At 37.7% G+C, this 15,134-nt stretch overlaps 1 protein-coding gene across 1 annotated transcript in view; it reads right to left on the bottom strand.

The window, feature by feature from the left end:
• Window positions 1–15,134, bottom strand: part of MTAP (methylthioadenosine phosphorylase) — a 57,873-nt gene that overhangs the window by 19,013 nt on the left and 23,726 nt on the right. The window lies entirely within an intron of this gene.

The raw sequence follows: 15,134 nt of genomic DNA, 5'->3' as shown, positions 1-15,134 counted from the left end.
TAGCACACTGCCTGGCATAGAATAACAGCTTAATATATGCTTACTGACTGCTGCCTGACAAAAATAGAATAGGCTGCCACAGGATGTAGCAGCTTTCCTTCATTCTGGAAAAAGACAAATTCGATTTGTTATTTTATTAAATGCCAACCTAAGGCATACTGCAACATCTGGAAGATGCTGAAGTGCTCTGGTGGGGAGTCTGAAAGCAGGAAAAATTTAAGGCAATGTTGAATATTGTAGAAGGGATGACTGGTCAGGTATAGGTTAGACTAAATGGCCTTTGAGTCTATGTGTTGGAATAGATTTCAGGGGTCATTCGGTTCACCTGCTGCTTAACTCCCCATATAGCCAAAAGCATGTCAAATTAATAAGACTGCAGATTCAGATCCACTTCCATGGGAAACCAAACAAAAAGGAAAAACAAGAAGCACAGCTTCATGCAAGGGAAGAAAAAAAAATGCCACATGAAAATAAGGAATGCAGTTCTGGAACCACAGAAGTAATTTACAACATGCAAACAACTTGACAGTAACGCACCCATGGATTCCAACCACAACTAGTCCTCCAAACAATTGTACTGGGTGTTGTTTCTGACCAACATTAGGTAATCCCCAACTGACAATTAGCTTAGCTGTTGTTTAAAAAAAGAAAAAGACTATTTCAGAATTCTAAAAGCAGAATTTCAGTTTTAAAATGACCTATCATTAATTAGATCAGAAAAAAAAGGCCAACAAAATGTTCAACATCCACAACAATAAAAATAAAAATAATAAGGTTAAACTAAATACTAAATAACTATAATGCCCAACTTCGGAAAATGTGGAAATGATTAATTCCTGTTAGTAGCTCATTAATATATAGTTGTTTCCATGCATGCTGTCTTCCCCAATTAGACTATGAGCTCTTTGAAAGCAGGCTGTCTTTTGCCTTTCTTTGTATTCCCAGTGCTTAGAACAGTGCCCGGCATATAGTAAGTGCTTAATAAGTGTTTGATGACTGACTGACTGAGGTTCCCATTTCCTCATCAGTAAGGATATCTGCTGAGAAGGAGCTGGATGGTGAGGTAAGATTGGGGCAATTAAGGTGAGATTGAAATATCTCCCCCTCTGTTATTTTGTTGAGATGGGGGTAGGTATGAGTGTGGTCTACTGCATATACTGCTAGATATAGAAAAAATGGGCTGACTGATTCTTCTTTTACAGCCACTATGTAAGATTTTTCTTGAACTGCTCTTTTTAAAAATTCTTTGTTACAGCCACATTGTACAATGACTAACGTTGTAGACATAGCCTTTTCAGCAATGCAAAGATCTAAGACATCTCCAAAGATCTCATAATGGAAAATGCTATCCACATCCAAAGAAAGAACTATGGAGTTTGAATACAGATAGAAGCATACTATTTGCTATTTTTTCCTTCTGTTTTGTTTTGCTTTCTCTTTCTTATGGTTCCTCCTACTGACTCTAATTCTTCCTTACAACATCAGTAATGTGAAAATATATTTAATAGGAATGTATATGTATAGCCTGTATCAGAGTGTGCAATCTTGGGGAGGGAGAGGGAGAAAAATGTAAAACTCAAAAGCTTATGGAAGTGATTGTTGATAAATTAAAATAAATCAATAAAAAAAATTCTTTGTTACAAGGGATGGCTCTCTGGGTAGGAAAAGGAGAGAAATAAGGACAAGACCTGTGATTTCACGGGTATAGGAAAGTGCCAAGTGAGAAAATTCCCTCTACCAGCACAGGTTGGCCACTTTTCTGCAACTTACAGTCTTATAAAACTGCAGAGACCACTGAGAATTAGTGACTTGCAAAGCATCACACGGCCAAAATCTGTCTGACACGAAACTTGAACCTATGTCTTTCTTTCCAGGAAAATGAAGGTAATGGTAAAAACAGACGATACAGATAAAAATTACACATATTATAATTATTCCCAAGTGAAAAAAATAAATGAACTTAAGTTATTTTGCTCTCCTTGCTCCCCACACATATATTTTGCTAGAGGAAAAAAACACTCCAGATGCCAATAATCATGTAATTTTCTGTAAATTAACTGGGATTATGCACACATACAGAGAGTCATAATCAAGCCAGTATTTGGATTGGACAAGAAGCTTTCTTATAACTCTTTTCAGACTACAAAGGTTAAGGTTAGGTCACCTACTACACCCTCTCCTTAAAAAATTTTAGTGACAAGGCATGCTTACATTTACTTAACAGAGCAGGCAAAGATTTTAAAATGTGAGCATATCCCCCTCTAGTGGTTGCAACTAAAACTTGGAAACACAAAAGGAAAAAAATTAAGCTGAACCTCTACATCTTCAGGATTACTTTGCGAGAATTTATTTGTAGATTTGCAAAGAAGTCCAGAAGTACCCTACTTTCCTTTGTCCATATTCCCCACTGTCACTAAGATTGGATTATGATAATCTGGTCCAATGCAATTTTCATTAATAGCATATAACCTCTCCATTGCAATGTGTAGCAAACAACACGGTTAGCCCAAGACCACATAAGCAAATAGCAGAGTCAAGACCCAGGTCTCTTGCTTCAAATCAAATGTCCTCTCCACAATTTCCCCTTTGTACCTTCTCCTGATTTTCCAATGAGCTTTACTTTCTCAGCACCTTCAGTCTCACTCTTTCCACTGCTCCACTGGCCCTTCCTCTTTGTCCTTTCTGCCAGTAGACTGAGTTGCTTGAGAGCAGGGGATTTCTCCCCCAACCCCTGAAAAACTTTCACTGGACCTTGGTACCTTTCTTTAGATACTTCCCTATACCTCACCTTCCTTTTTCCCCTAAACCTAAAAACAAGGAATTCCAGAGATACTAACAGGGGGAGCCTAATTTGCCTTCACAGGAATCTCTGAGATCCAGTAGACAGAACCTGTAACTGAATATGGAACTGTATACTTTATTATACAGGATAGATAAAAGTGGAGGGGATGGAGACAGGTTGGTGGACTAGCATTATATAATGGGGAAAAAAGTGCAGAAGGAAATCCAGGCCAGAAAGGGAGAAACAAAGTGGTCTAAGGTCAAAGGAAGGAGAAAAACCCGTCATAATGTGGGATTATATCATCAATGGTAGGCTGACAATAATGAAGAAACAGATGAGTCTGGAAAATCTGTAATAAACTTAGGACCATGACATGATCCAAGAGTATAGTAACATCTGCTGGAGCTTCCTTAAACCAAAAACCAGAATAGCTAATAGATTCTTGGATTACCATAAACATCATTTCAACCTTCAAAAACATGGAAGAAAATGTTAGGGGGAACTACTCTTATGGATCAGATTCTTACCAACAAGGAGGAAAGAAGGATGAAACAAGCATTTGCTAAGTGCCTACTATGTGCCAGCACTTTGTAAATATTATCTCATTTAATCCTCATAATCCTAGGAGGCAAGTGCTTTTATTATTCCCACTTTACAGCTGAGGAAACTGAGGCTGTCAGAAGTTCAGTGACTTGCTCAGGGTTGAAAAGGTAGTAAGAATCTGAACTCATATTCTTGATTCAAGACCCAGAGCTCTATCCACTATGCCACCTAGCTGAGTGTAAGAGGAACTGCATGGTGAAGAAAATTGGGTGAGAGGCAGCTGGATGATGCAGTGGATATAGCACTGGCCCTGGATTCAGGAAGACCTAAGTTCAAATCCGTCCTCAGACACTTGACACTCACTAGCTGTGTGACCCTGGGCAGGTCACTTAACCCCACTGCCTAGCCAATAAATAAATAAAAATAATAAAAAAAGAAAATTGGGTGAAAAGACTATTCTATTTTAGAATTTACAAACTAAAGCAAAACTAGGCAGAGGCGTAGAGGCAACTGGGTAGTGCAGTGGATAGAAAACTGGACCCACAGTCAGACACCTGGGTTCAAATCTAGCGTAAGACACTTATTAGCTGTATGTCCCTGGAGAAGTTACTTACTCTCTGTTTTCCTCAGTTTCTTCATCTGCAAAAGGGGGTACTAATAGTATCTACTTCCCAGGGCTCTTGAGAGGGTAAAATGAAATATCTGTTCAGTGCATTGCAAACTGTAAAGCTGTTATGATGATGATGATGCACGAGAAGAGGCATCAGGGGCTTCAGAGAGAGGAAGTAGGATTCTTATGACTAAAATTCTCAAGGGGAAGTAAGCCCAAAGGGATGGGAAGCTCTCAAGAACAAAATTCTAGACGAAGCAAAAAATAATGAAGAGAGGAGGCACAAAAGGGGAAGTTGTCTAAAGGGCCTAAGTTAGATGCAAAGCGTTGGGAATAACTCAAAAGTGAAGAGAAGAAAAGCTAACTACCTGATGGGAGAGCTGGGATCTAAAAAGATCGGATTGGCTGGCAATGAGTGTTGGATGGAAAAAGATGAAATTCAGTGAGGATAACTGTAAAGTCTTACACTTGATACTCAAAAAAAAAAACAATTTTACCACTATAAGATGGGAAAGGTGTGACAGACAGCAGTTCTTTAAAAAAAGAGGGACTGAGTGGACTGGAAGGTCAATGAGTCATCAGGCAATATGGCAACCACAAAAGCTAATGTGATCTTAGCTCTCTCCATTAAGAGGGACAACAGCTTACTCCACCTTGGCTAGAACACATCCGAAGTACCGTGATCAGTTTTGGCTACCACATCTTAAGAAACATGTTGATAAACTGGAGATAGACCAGGATAGTGAAGTTTCTTGAGATTATGTCATATAAGAAACTAGGAATGCTTAGCCTGGATAAGACTTAAAAGGGTGAGGGGTGGAAGAGCATTCATACTTGTCTTGAAGTGCTTTAAAGACTTAGGGATCAGACTTCTCTTGCTTGGTCTCAGAAGAAGAACTAAGACTAGAGATCTAGAGCTGGAAGGGTACTTAGAAGTCATCTAGTCCAACCCTCTCTTTTTACATCTGAGGAAACTGACTCAGAAAAGTTAAAATGACTAGCCCAAGGTCATACCAATAGTGCATGGCCAGGCTAGGATCTGAACTCAGGTACTGTGACTCCAAGTTCAGCATAATTTTCACTGTATGTGTTTTTTTTTGTTTGAAGAAAATATGAAAGTTATAGAAAAAAAGCTCTATGAAAGAAAATATAGGTAAAATAGGCTGCCTTAAGAGGCAGTGGGTTTTTCCTCCCTACAGCCCTTAAAGTAAAGATTGGATGGTCAAGGTATGTAGTACAGCCTTTATCAGGAATAGTATGACCTAAATTTAGGCTTCTGGGATCCTTTCTGAGACTAAGATTCTGTGACTCTCTGAGTCTTAATTTTTTAATCTGTAAAATGAGGTTAATAATATCCATTCTGTTTATAGGGTTGCTCATGTGAATCAGGCAAAACTAATATGAAAGGATTTGATAAATTGTAAAAAAAAAAATTATCTATGTAACTATATGGAAGATAAGATGCCTTCTTTCTAAGAGCTACCCATTCTAAAAATAGATTTTATTCTTCATTCCCTGTCTCATCTAAGGAATAAAAGCACTAAAAGGGGAAAAAATTAAAATTTTCTTAAGTCTAAGAGACATTAAAAAAGAGCCAGCATGAAATGTTCTTAATTGAAAACAGTATTATTCAAGATACAAGTTTTATCCAAAAGCACTACATGTGCTTTTGTGGAATTATTCTAAGGGAAACATCTCCAACCCTTACTGCCTTCTTGTCCAAGTTTATAAAATCAAACCACTAGCCTTCTTCTGTAGGACTTACTTTAAATGGCCAAACCTTTAGGCATCTACAATCTCCAGAACAGACAAGAGTGCAACAAATATTTTCAAAATGCCAGGCACTGTGAATACAAGTAAGTATGAAACAATTGCTACTCATAGAGAAAGAAAGGAATAGAAATAAAAAAAAAAATAGAAATATGGGTAGGGAGATGACAGAGCTAGGTAGAGGATAACTCTTTGCCCCTAGTTGTGTTCATTTATTAAAAAAATATCAAGAACCATATCAGACTGCATGCCGTCTTGGGGAAGGAGGTGTGGAGGGAGGAGGAGAAAATTTAAAACTCAAAAGCTTATGGAAGTGATTGCTGAAAACTAAAAACAAATAAATAGGAAAAAGAGAAGAAAAAAAGAAAAAATATTAAGAACTTGCATTAAGGGCTGTTTTTTTTTTTTAGGCACTTGGGGTTAGGTGACTTACCCAGGGTCACACAGCTAGTAAGTGTCAAGTGTTTGGTCTGAGCACAAATTTGAACTCAGGTCCTCCTGACTCCAGGGCTGGCGCTCTATCCACTGCGTCACCTAGCTGCCCCTAAGTGCTGGTTTTAAAAGACGATGCTTATTACCATTAAAAAAAACTCCGTGTCCTTAGTACCTAACACAGTGCCTCACTCTTAGCACGGTAGTCTAAAATGCACAAGGGCAAGACTTAATGCTAGTTTCCTACTCAAAAACTTTCAGTTACTCTCAATTTCCTCCATGATAACATACAAATTTCTCAGCTCAGCATTTAAAGTCTAATCTAATCTACATTTCTAGACTCATTTCCTTATTAGCCTTCAAAGACTCAGCTGGACTATTAGCCATTTGCCATCTTTATATTTACCCAAGATGTCCACCATACCTAGTCTTACAACCTAAATGTGGGATACTGGTAATATAGCAGGTAGAGAAGCAGCTTTTGGTGTTATGGGAAAGGTAGAGTACACATCTAGATGGAAATATTCTGCAAGCATTTGGAAATGTGGAACTAGAAGTCTGGAGAATGCCTCCTTTTAGTGGGTGGGAGGAAGAGTCCCAAAAGAGATAGAGAAACAGAAGAACTTGGAATTAGACATACCAAAATAGTAAGGGAAGAGTAGCAAAGATGGAACAGCTGACATGTTAATGCTACAGAGATCAAGAAGAACAAGATCTGAAGAAGGCTACTAGATTTAATGAGTGTTAAGAGAGACCTCAATAAAGAGTGCTATTTCAGCAGAATGAATGAAACAGAACCTGAAAACAGCAGGGGTAGAAACTACTACTAACCATGTTGTCTATCATACTTTGTTCTATCTGTATATAGACACCTGAGGTCATTATTTTGGTGGGACCTTTTCTGGGTTTTGACAAACAAGATATCTATTGATATTCTTCCTCCAGTATACCTAGTCTCTATAGGGTCTACATTGGAAGACAAGACGAAGGAAAGGGAGAGGTGTTGATGACAGTACCTGACATGTATATAATGCTTTAAAATTCACATAACATTTTATACATATCATCTTATTGAACCTCACAACTCTGAGGCAGGTATTACAGTATTATTGTCAAGACTTTACAGATGGGGAAACTGAGGCTGGAAGACACAAGATGTTAAGTTACTTGCCAATAGTCAATCAGCTACTAAATACTGAAGGTTACCCAAACCCAGGTATTCCTGATTCTAAGTTCAGTATATTACAGTTAGTTGAGATGGTACTAGTTAGTGCATAGGTCTAAGACTAGCACTTAGTCTAACACTCTTTTAACTAACTGAGAACATCTGAATTTTAACCAAAGCTGGCCTTTTTGGCCTAGCAATTACCTCTTATTTGTCCTTTCTCTAAACCACATCTGACTGTAGGACAGTCAACTCTGGATTAACATTAACCTCACTGATCAATGATATGGGACTTTACCCATTTGTATTCCCTACACTAATGAAATTTTAAAAATCTAATATGACATTCTCTAAAAATTCCCAATTGCAAGGTCAACACAAAAGGTTTGCTCTTCAATTAACTAGAAAACTCATATAACCAGAAATCTCACATGCACACCCCTCCCCCCATCCCAAGAAACATTTTTTAAATCAAGAAAACTTAAGTACAAATTAATGAAATAATTGTGTGAGGTAGGAGAAGGGGAACCTAGGGGAGGAGAGGAAGAAAACAATGAAAAAAATGATCTGGGTTTTGATTCCCTCCTCCTGCCCCCAATTAAGGTCCGGATTATTAATAGTATTGTTTTAATGTGTTGTTTGTGGTGCTATTCATAGGGTGTTAGTGGGAAGTGTTTTCAAAAGCTTATGACACAGTTGGGAAAAGAGAAGAGAATGAAATAATCCTCCAGTATTAAACATTCACAAAGAGGGACTTTTTGTTAAGTATGCTAAAAACAAATTTTTAAACAAAAATAGATCACCCAAACCATTCCTTTAATAATTAATACTTCTAAGAAGTCACACTCTCTGAAGAGGAGATAAATTCAAAACAGACAAATCTGTATGTGTGAGTAATCTTGCCCAAACCTTTTGTTTCAAAGCCAAGGACTATTGTAGATTAGGTGAACTGCCCAAGGTCACGGGGCCAATTAGTGGAAGACTGGGTTTAAAAACACCCGGTCCTTCTGAATGCTTTTTCCACTATCCCACCTCACCTCTTTCAACATTTGTCCCAAATTCTGTGGGAAAAATGGGCACATTAGTACACAGTGGGTGGAGCTATGAGCTGGTCTAGACATTCTGAAAAGCAATTTGGAACTATGCCTCAAAAATTAATAAACTACATGCCCCAAAGAGAACAAAAGAAGAGGGAAAGTACTCATACGCACAAAAATATTTATAACAGTTCTTTTTCAGTGGCCATGAACTAGAAACTGAGGCAGTTTCTATCAACTGGGGAATAGCTGAACAAGTAACAGTATATAAAAGTGATGCAATGTTATTATGCCCTAAGAAATGACGGTAATGATGGTTTTAAAGAAACTTAAGAAGAATTGTATCAGGAAGTAAGCTAGTTTATGTTTAACAACTGGCTCTTCTAGGGAAAAAAATGTATGTATGACACACTTAATGTTAATCTACATTTTAAATATTTCCTCCATCGCTTTCTTAAGTTTAGACAATCGACAAAATAATCAATCAGGCCTTGATTTGTATCACTGGCTGATTTTCCAAAGTGTAAATGTTCAAAATGAAAATTTTACAATCAGCAAATCTGAACTGGTTCCAACACGTCTGTCATGTGTGTGAACTGATGCAGAGAGAACTGATCAGAACCAGGAAAACAATTTATACAATAACAACAATATTGTGAAGACAAACAACTATGAAAGACTTATGCACTGTGGTCAATGAAATGAGTAACCACATTCCCAGAGGACTCATGAAAACTTGCTACCCACTTCCTATAGGAGACACACACACACTCACTCACTCACTCTGACTTGGACAAGTTTCTTTGGAGGCTTGTTAAGAGGGGAAAGTATGAGTGAGAGAAAGAAAATTTTCATTAATTGAAAAAAATTTTTAAAATCCATGCCCAATTCTAAACAGGCTATTTTCTGAGTCTCAGTTTATTCATTTGTAAAACTGAACATGTGAATAAGATGGTCTCTAATGCACTGTCCAATTCCAAATCTACTATTTTATGTCTTTTAAGTATTAGATGGTATTCTACCAACCTGTGGAAATAATCAATAAATTATAACCTATCAACTCTGATAATGCAAATTAAAAAGCTTTTCTTTCCTTTAAATAAAAAAGTTCCCTTACTTCTGAAGGGATGCAGTATTAAAAGTACGATGTAAAAAGGAATTCTTACTCCTCATACTCCTAAGCAAGCAAGCAGCATGCTAGTCTCATCTTCAAATAAAATCTAAGTCAGAAAACACCTCAGAGATGGTCACCTAACCTAAATCACAGCTGGACAAGAATCTCCTATGCAAAATCCCCAACAAGTGAACATTCAGACTGTATTTGACTATCTGCATCAACTCATGAAGCTGGTTTATTCCACTGCTGAACAGCTCTAATTATGATTAGAAAGTGAGACATGAATGACCCAGCAAAGGAGACAGAAAAACAGTCAGACAAGTAGGGGCATGTTATGAAAGCCAATGGAGGAGAGAGTATCTAGGAGGAAGGAGAGGGTTCACAGTGTCAAAGGCTTCAGAGAAGTAAATGAAGGTGAGGACTGAGAAAAGGACAATTTTAACAATTAAGAAATCCTTGGACCGAAAAGTTTCATAGGATCATGGGATAAGAGAACCAAAGTCAGTCAGAGGAATTCTGGTTCAATCCCTTCATTTTTACAGATAAGGAAACTGAGCCCCATGATGGTTAAATGACTTGCTCAAAGTAATACAGGTAAGTAAGTGTAAGAGACAGGATTTCAGCTGAGGAGATGATGGTAGTGGTGAAGTAATGGCCAGAATTATTAGATATTTTTGAGTAAAGCTCCCAAATTTACATCCACTCCAATCCCCCCCTACACACAACGAAAAGAACATCGACAAAAGAAATTTAAATTAATTCAAAGAACCCTCATCAAGCGTCCACTCACTACATACAAGGCACAGTGTTGAGCGCTGAGGAAAAGCAGAGGCCACAAACCAACTGTAAAAGGTCAGATGTAGTAGTATATGTCATAGAGTTAATACTAAAATCTTTCCTATTATGAAGCACCTTGTTATTTATTTATTTATTTGTTCATTCATTCATTCATTCATTCATTCATTTATTTATTTATTTTTGCTTTTAGGCAATTGGGTTAAGTGACTTGCCCAGAGTCACACAGCTAGTAAGTGTTAAGTGTTTGTTCTGAGGCCACATTTGAACTCAGGTCCTCCTGACTTCAGGGCCGGGGCTCTATCCACTGCGCCACCTAGCTGCCCCCTTGATTTATTTCTTTAAGAGAAAAATCAAGGCAGTATGGTGAGAAGGGGAGACACTCATCACAAGGGGTAGAAACTGGGATCCATGACCACTGCCCAGAGCTATTATCCAGGTTTAATTCATGATTTCAGATCATTTCATCCCCAAATCAGGGACTGCCTTGTGTGGCACAGAGAGTCAGAGAACGTTGGGGAAGTGCTTTAAATTTACAAAATATTGCCTTCACAGCTTAAGTGAGGTAAAATTTTCTTCATTTAACAGGTGAGGAAACTAAGGATTAGGGATATTAACTATGTTCAGTTTGGGGTGTTATATTTTATGAAGGATTTTTGGGGGTGGGAGACTGGATCTGTGATTTCTTCTATATAGTGAGCTTCTGATGAGGAACTTCCTTTGCCAATAAAGATCAGTACTTTCATTGCAACTTATAATCTTCAGATAGTTTAGGGCACTGACACGTTAATGGTTTTCCCAGGGTCATAAAGCCAGTAAATGTCAGAGGTGGTGGGACTTTTGTAGCTAGTAGTAGCTGGTGATAACCTAAATTTTCAAACTATGCTATATTAAGGTGAGTCAAAGGAACTGGGCAAATAATACAGAAGAGGAGACAGGAGAGACATGAACTTTAAGGTTATCTTACATGACAGAGTAGACTTATTTGGCTCAGGTCTAGAGGACAATGGTATGAAGACTGACATGAGAAAGCTATCATGGTGAATTTTTTTTGGCATGTTGTGAAGCTATTATGAGAAACCCAAGAAACTCCTCAGTTGGCAAAAACAAATCATTCACATAGCTTCTCCTCAACCGATAATAAATGTCAAGGAAATTTCAGAAGCATTGACAAACATAAGACACACAGCCATAATGTAATGAAGAAAGAAGTGAATTACAGAAGGATAAATCTTTGCTTAGAACATGGGTTCAGCAACACAATCTTAGTATCGGTGAGCTTTCTAAGGGCAGGGACTGCACTACCACTGAGCTTTTAGGACATAACAGTCACTTAATAAATGCTGGTAATCACCCTGGAGAAGTAATTCTTTCAAAGTTGAGTCAAATTTTTGGAAATAAAACAAGCATGTACATACCCATCTTCACTTCAAGTCCAATAGGTAAGTAAAAGAAATACCAGTCTCCTAAATACTCTGTACTTAGGGAAATCCATAATAGTGACTGAACTTGTACACACAAATACTCTGGCAATTTTGTTAGCAAAGGCATGAAGGTGGTAGGGAAAACCCTTGTAAAACACTAACTCCACTGGGCTTATAAACCTTATTTAGAAAAGGAAAATAATCTTGGAAACAACCTTTCTCTCTCTCTCTCTACCCCAAGAATAGAAGTAAAGAGCTACGGCAAAGTACCACTAAAGCCATCTCTACCAAAAAATGAGAAAGAAATGATATAACAATAAAGGAATATGCTACAAGGGGCAAATCTGGCCCAGTAAACTGTGAGAAAGGAGAACAAGATTCCTAGGGCCTCAAGAGCTCCTTGTAGAAGACATTAATTACTAGTTCTTCAAACCCTTCAGGACTGTAGTGGGGTGGGAGGTGGGGGCCCAGACACTTGCCTCACAAGAGCATCATATTCTGGCCAACCCATCTAGACCTGAAGGAGAGAAAACACTTTAGCCTTGCCTTGGGATACCAGTGCATGGCTGCTAAGATGGGTATCCTCCACATAGTTGCCAAATTGATATTCCCAAGGTACAGTTCCAACCATGTCACTGCCCTGCTTAAGAAGTTCTATGTCCCTCCTACTACCACCAGGATAAAATAAAAACTCCTCTGTGTCTTTTAAAATGCTTTATATTCTGGCTTCACATTCTTCTTCCAACTGATTTCACACTACTTCCCTGCATGATCTTTGTATTCTACTCAGACTGACTTGCCTTGTTAGCCCCTTTACACAAGTTCTAGCTCTCATATTCTGTTGCCTGTGCCTAGAATAAACTCCTTACTTACATCTGCCTGTTAGAATTGCTAGCTTCCTTAAAAGTTCAGCTAAAATGTCACCTACTACTCACAGGCCTGTCCTTATTCAAACCAGCTGTTACTGTTCCTGGAACCTTTCAAAAAATTACCTTTTATTGATATGTATTATCTCCCCCCCCCCTTATACATACACTCTGAAAAGCAAACTTCTTGAGTGCAGAGAATATTTTGTGCTGTGTAGAAGTAGCCCTTAATAAATGCTTGTTAAATGAGTGAATTATTACCCTCCATGACCAAGCAGTCTTAATATGTAGCTCTGGCTAGAGGAAAAAAATCACCATCATTTAAATGGAATACGTTGGCTTATAGTGACTCCACAAAGCTAGGAACTGGAGCAAAGGACAATTCAACAGGTTTGTTATTGTGAAATAGCAACTTTATGAAGGTTTTTTTTCCCCTTTTTGGGGCGGGGTAGTACAGAGATGAAAAAGATAACATAGTCCTGTTATCTAAGCTTCTGACAAGTATTTTTACTCAATCCTATTTCATCAATCATAATTAGAAATGAGAAATGGCTAATCTCATTTTAAAATGCCAGTTGAGAAACTTTCCTGTAAATTCAAATTTATGACAGCCACACCCTCACCCAACTAGCTCCATTTTACACACACATAGGGGTTTTCAGCATTTTACAGTTTGGAATGTTGAATAAAATGGAGGACTGATGTTCAGAATATAAAAAATCTCAACATGGGCTGTGAGACTTCATCAATGTTTTTGAGATCATACAAATCTGATGTGGCCACTCTCATTTGGAAAGCTTATATGTGGAAGGGCATGCACAATGCTGATCTCTGTGAAATATCTTGAGAATACAGATCTGTTTTCATGCTTCTCTGCAGGACCAAAACAAAACTGCTTCATCTTTACATGCTTTATATATCACAGTACTCTGGGGATAAAATCCTAAAATGTATATCAATATTGCAAGTACCTTGATTTTTGTCACTGTGGGAATTCTTTAAGATAGAAAAATCTTGCCTAGAGTCTCAAAAAATGTAAGTACCAGTCTTCCATAACTGTAATTCTGGCACACATACCGCACCCCCCTCCCCGCCCAATTCCTCTACCAAATTGAAGGCTACATAATTACAATGATCTTAGAAGGGCATAGAAAGACTTGTACGAAATAATAAAGAGTGAAATGAGCAGAACCAAGAGAACATTGTATATAGCAACAGCAATGTTGCTTTGCATAACTAAGTCATTTTGACTTTTATAAACACCCAAATTAACTACTACAAAGGACCTATAAAGGAAAATGCTATCTACATCCAGAAAAAAGAACTGATAAATTGAAGTATGTATATAGAGCTTTTACTTACACACACACACACGTCTAATGGTAGCCTCTTTGGGGGAGGGAAGAAAAAAATTTACATGATAACTTTATTATGTATTTCAAAGGAATAGCAAGTTGTACATAAATAGATTTGCAGCTTCATCTGCAATTATCTTTTTTAAAAATTCTGCTGTTACAGGGGGCAGCAAGGTGGCACAGTGGGTGGAGCTTCAGCCTTGGAGTCAGGAGGACCTGAGTTCAGATCTGGCCTCAGACACATAATACTCACTAGCTGTGTGACTCTGGGCAAGTCACTTAATCCCAACTGCCTCAAAATTAAAAAAAAAAATTTTAATCCTGCTATTAAGGAAATGCTTTTATTTCATAAATTTTTAAAAAATTAAATTTTTAAAAAGATGAAAGTGAAGTTCAGAGAGTTAAGTGTTTTGCCCAGTCACAAAGCTAGTCTTCTGAGGCAGAATTTGAACCCAAATCTTTCTGACTCCTGTTTTATCACTCTGTCTATTATACCATGCTGATCATATGCTGTGCTATCTCCTTTCTTACCTATCTTTCCTGAGATCCCGGCTCCTCCTTGGACTCTGAGGTAGCAGAGTTTCTATATTCTTAAAGGGATTCATTCATGAATAACTATCCTTTTCAAAGAGATGGAATGTCCTGATCCAATCTTCCTTGGGATATTGTCAAACAGAGCATTTTATTTTTTATCTTGGAAGTAACAGAGTTTATTGAATAGAAGACAGAAGTGGTACGATCAAGTTGAATCTGGAAGATTTTTCAAAAATGAGGTAATGAGATAGATTAAAAAAAATCTTCCAGCAGCAACATAAAGAACAGACTGAAGGGGAGAAGGAATACTTCTAAGAAAGCTATTGAATTGCAAAAATTGAGGAAGATGATAATAAGGACTGATACTAAAATAGTAGTATTGGGAAAACTTCCAAATATGGGAATATAACTTGTTCCAAATTATATAGTATGTTGTTGTCACACTCAGGACTTGAATCTAGGTCTTCCAGCTCAAGAAAGATGAAATCAAGGAGTAGTAGGCAGGAAGTGGATCCTTGAAGGACCCTTTTTATCTCCCCATTTCAAATTTGATGACAGCATGGATTACAAGAAGGTTGGGCTAAGACAGGGGTAGGGAACTTGCGGCCTAGAGGCCACATGTGGCTACACTGTAGAAATAAATATATAACAGATGGTTTTGAGAAGCTACAGACTCACACAGAAAACTTTCTACACTTTAGGTC

Source organism: Phascolarctos cinereus, unplaced genomic scaffold, assembly GCF_003287225.1.
Source record: "Phascolarctos cinereus isolate Bilbo 61053 unplaced genomic scaffold, phaCin_HiC Scaffold_4;HRSCAF=312, whole genome shotgun sequence".
In the NCBI taxonomy this organism is placed as follows: domain Eukaryota; kingdom Metazoa; phylum Chordata; class Mammalia; order Diprotodontia; family Phascolarctidae; genus Phascolarctos; species Phascolarctos cinereus.
The sequence above is the reverse complement of the archived record's forward strand: the minus strand, read 5'-3'. Positions and strand labels throughout refer to the sequence as shown.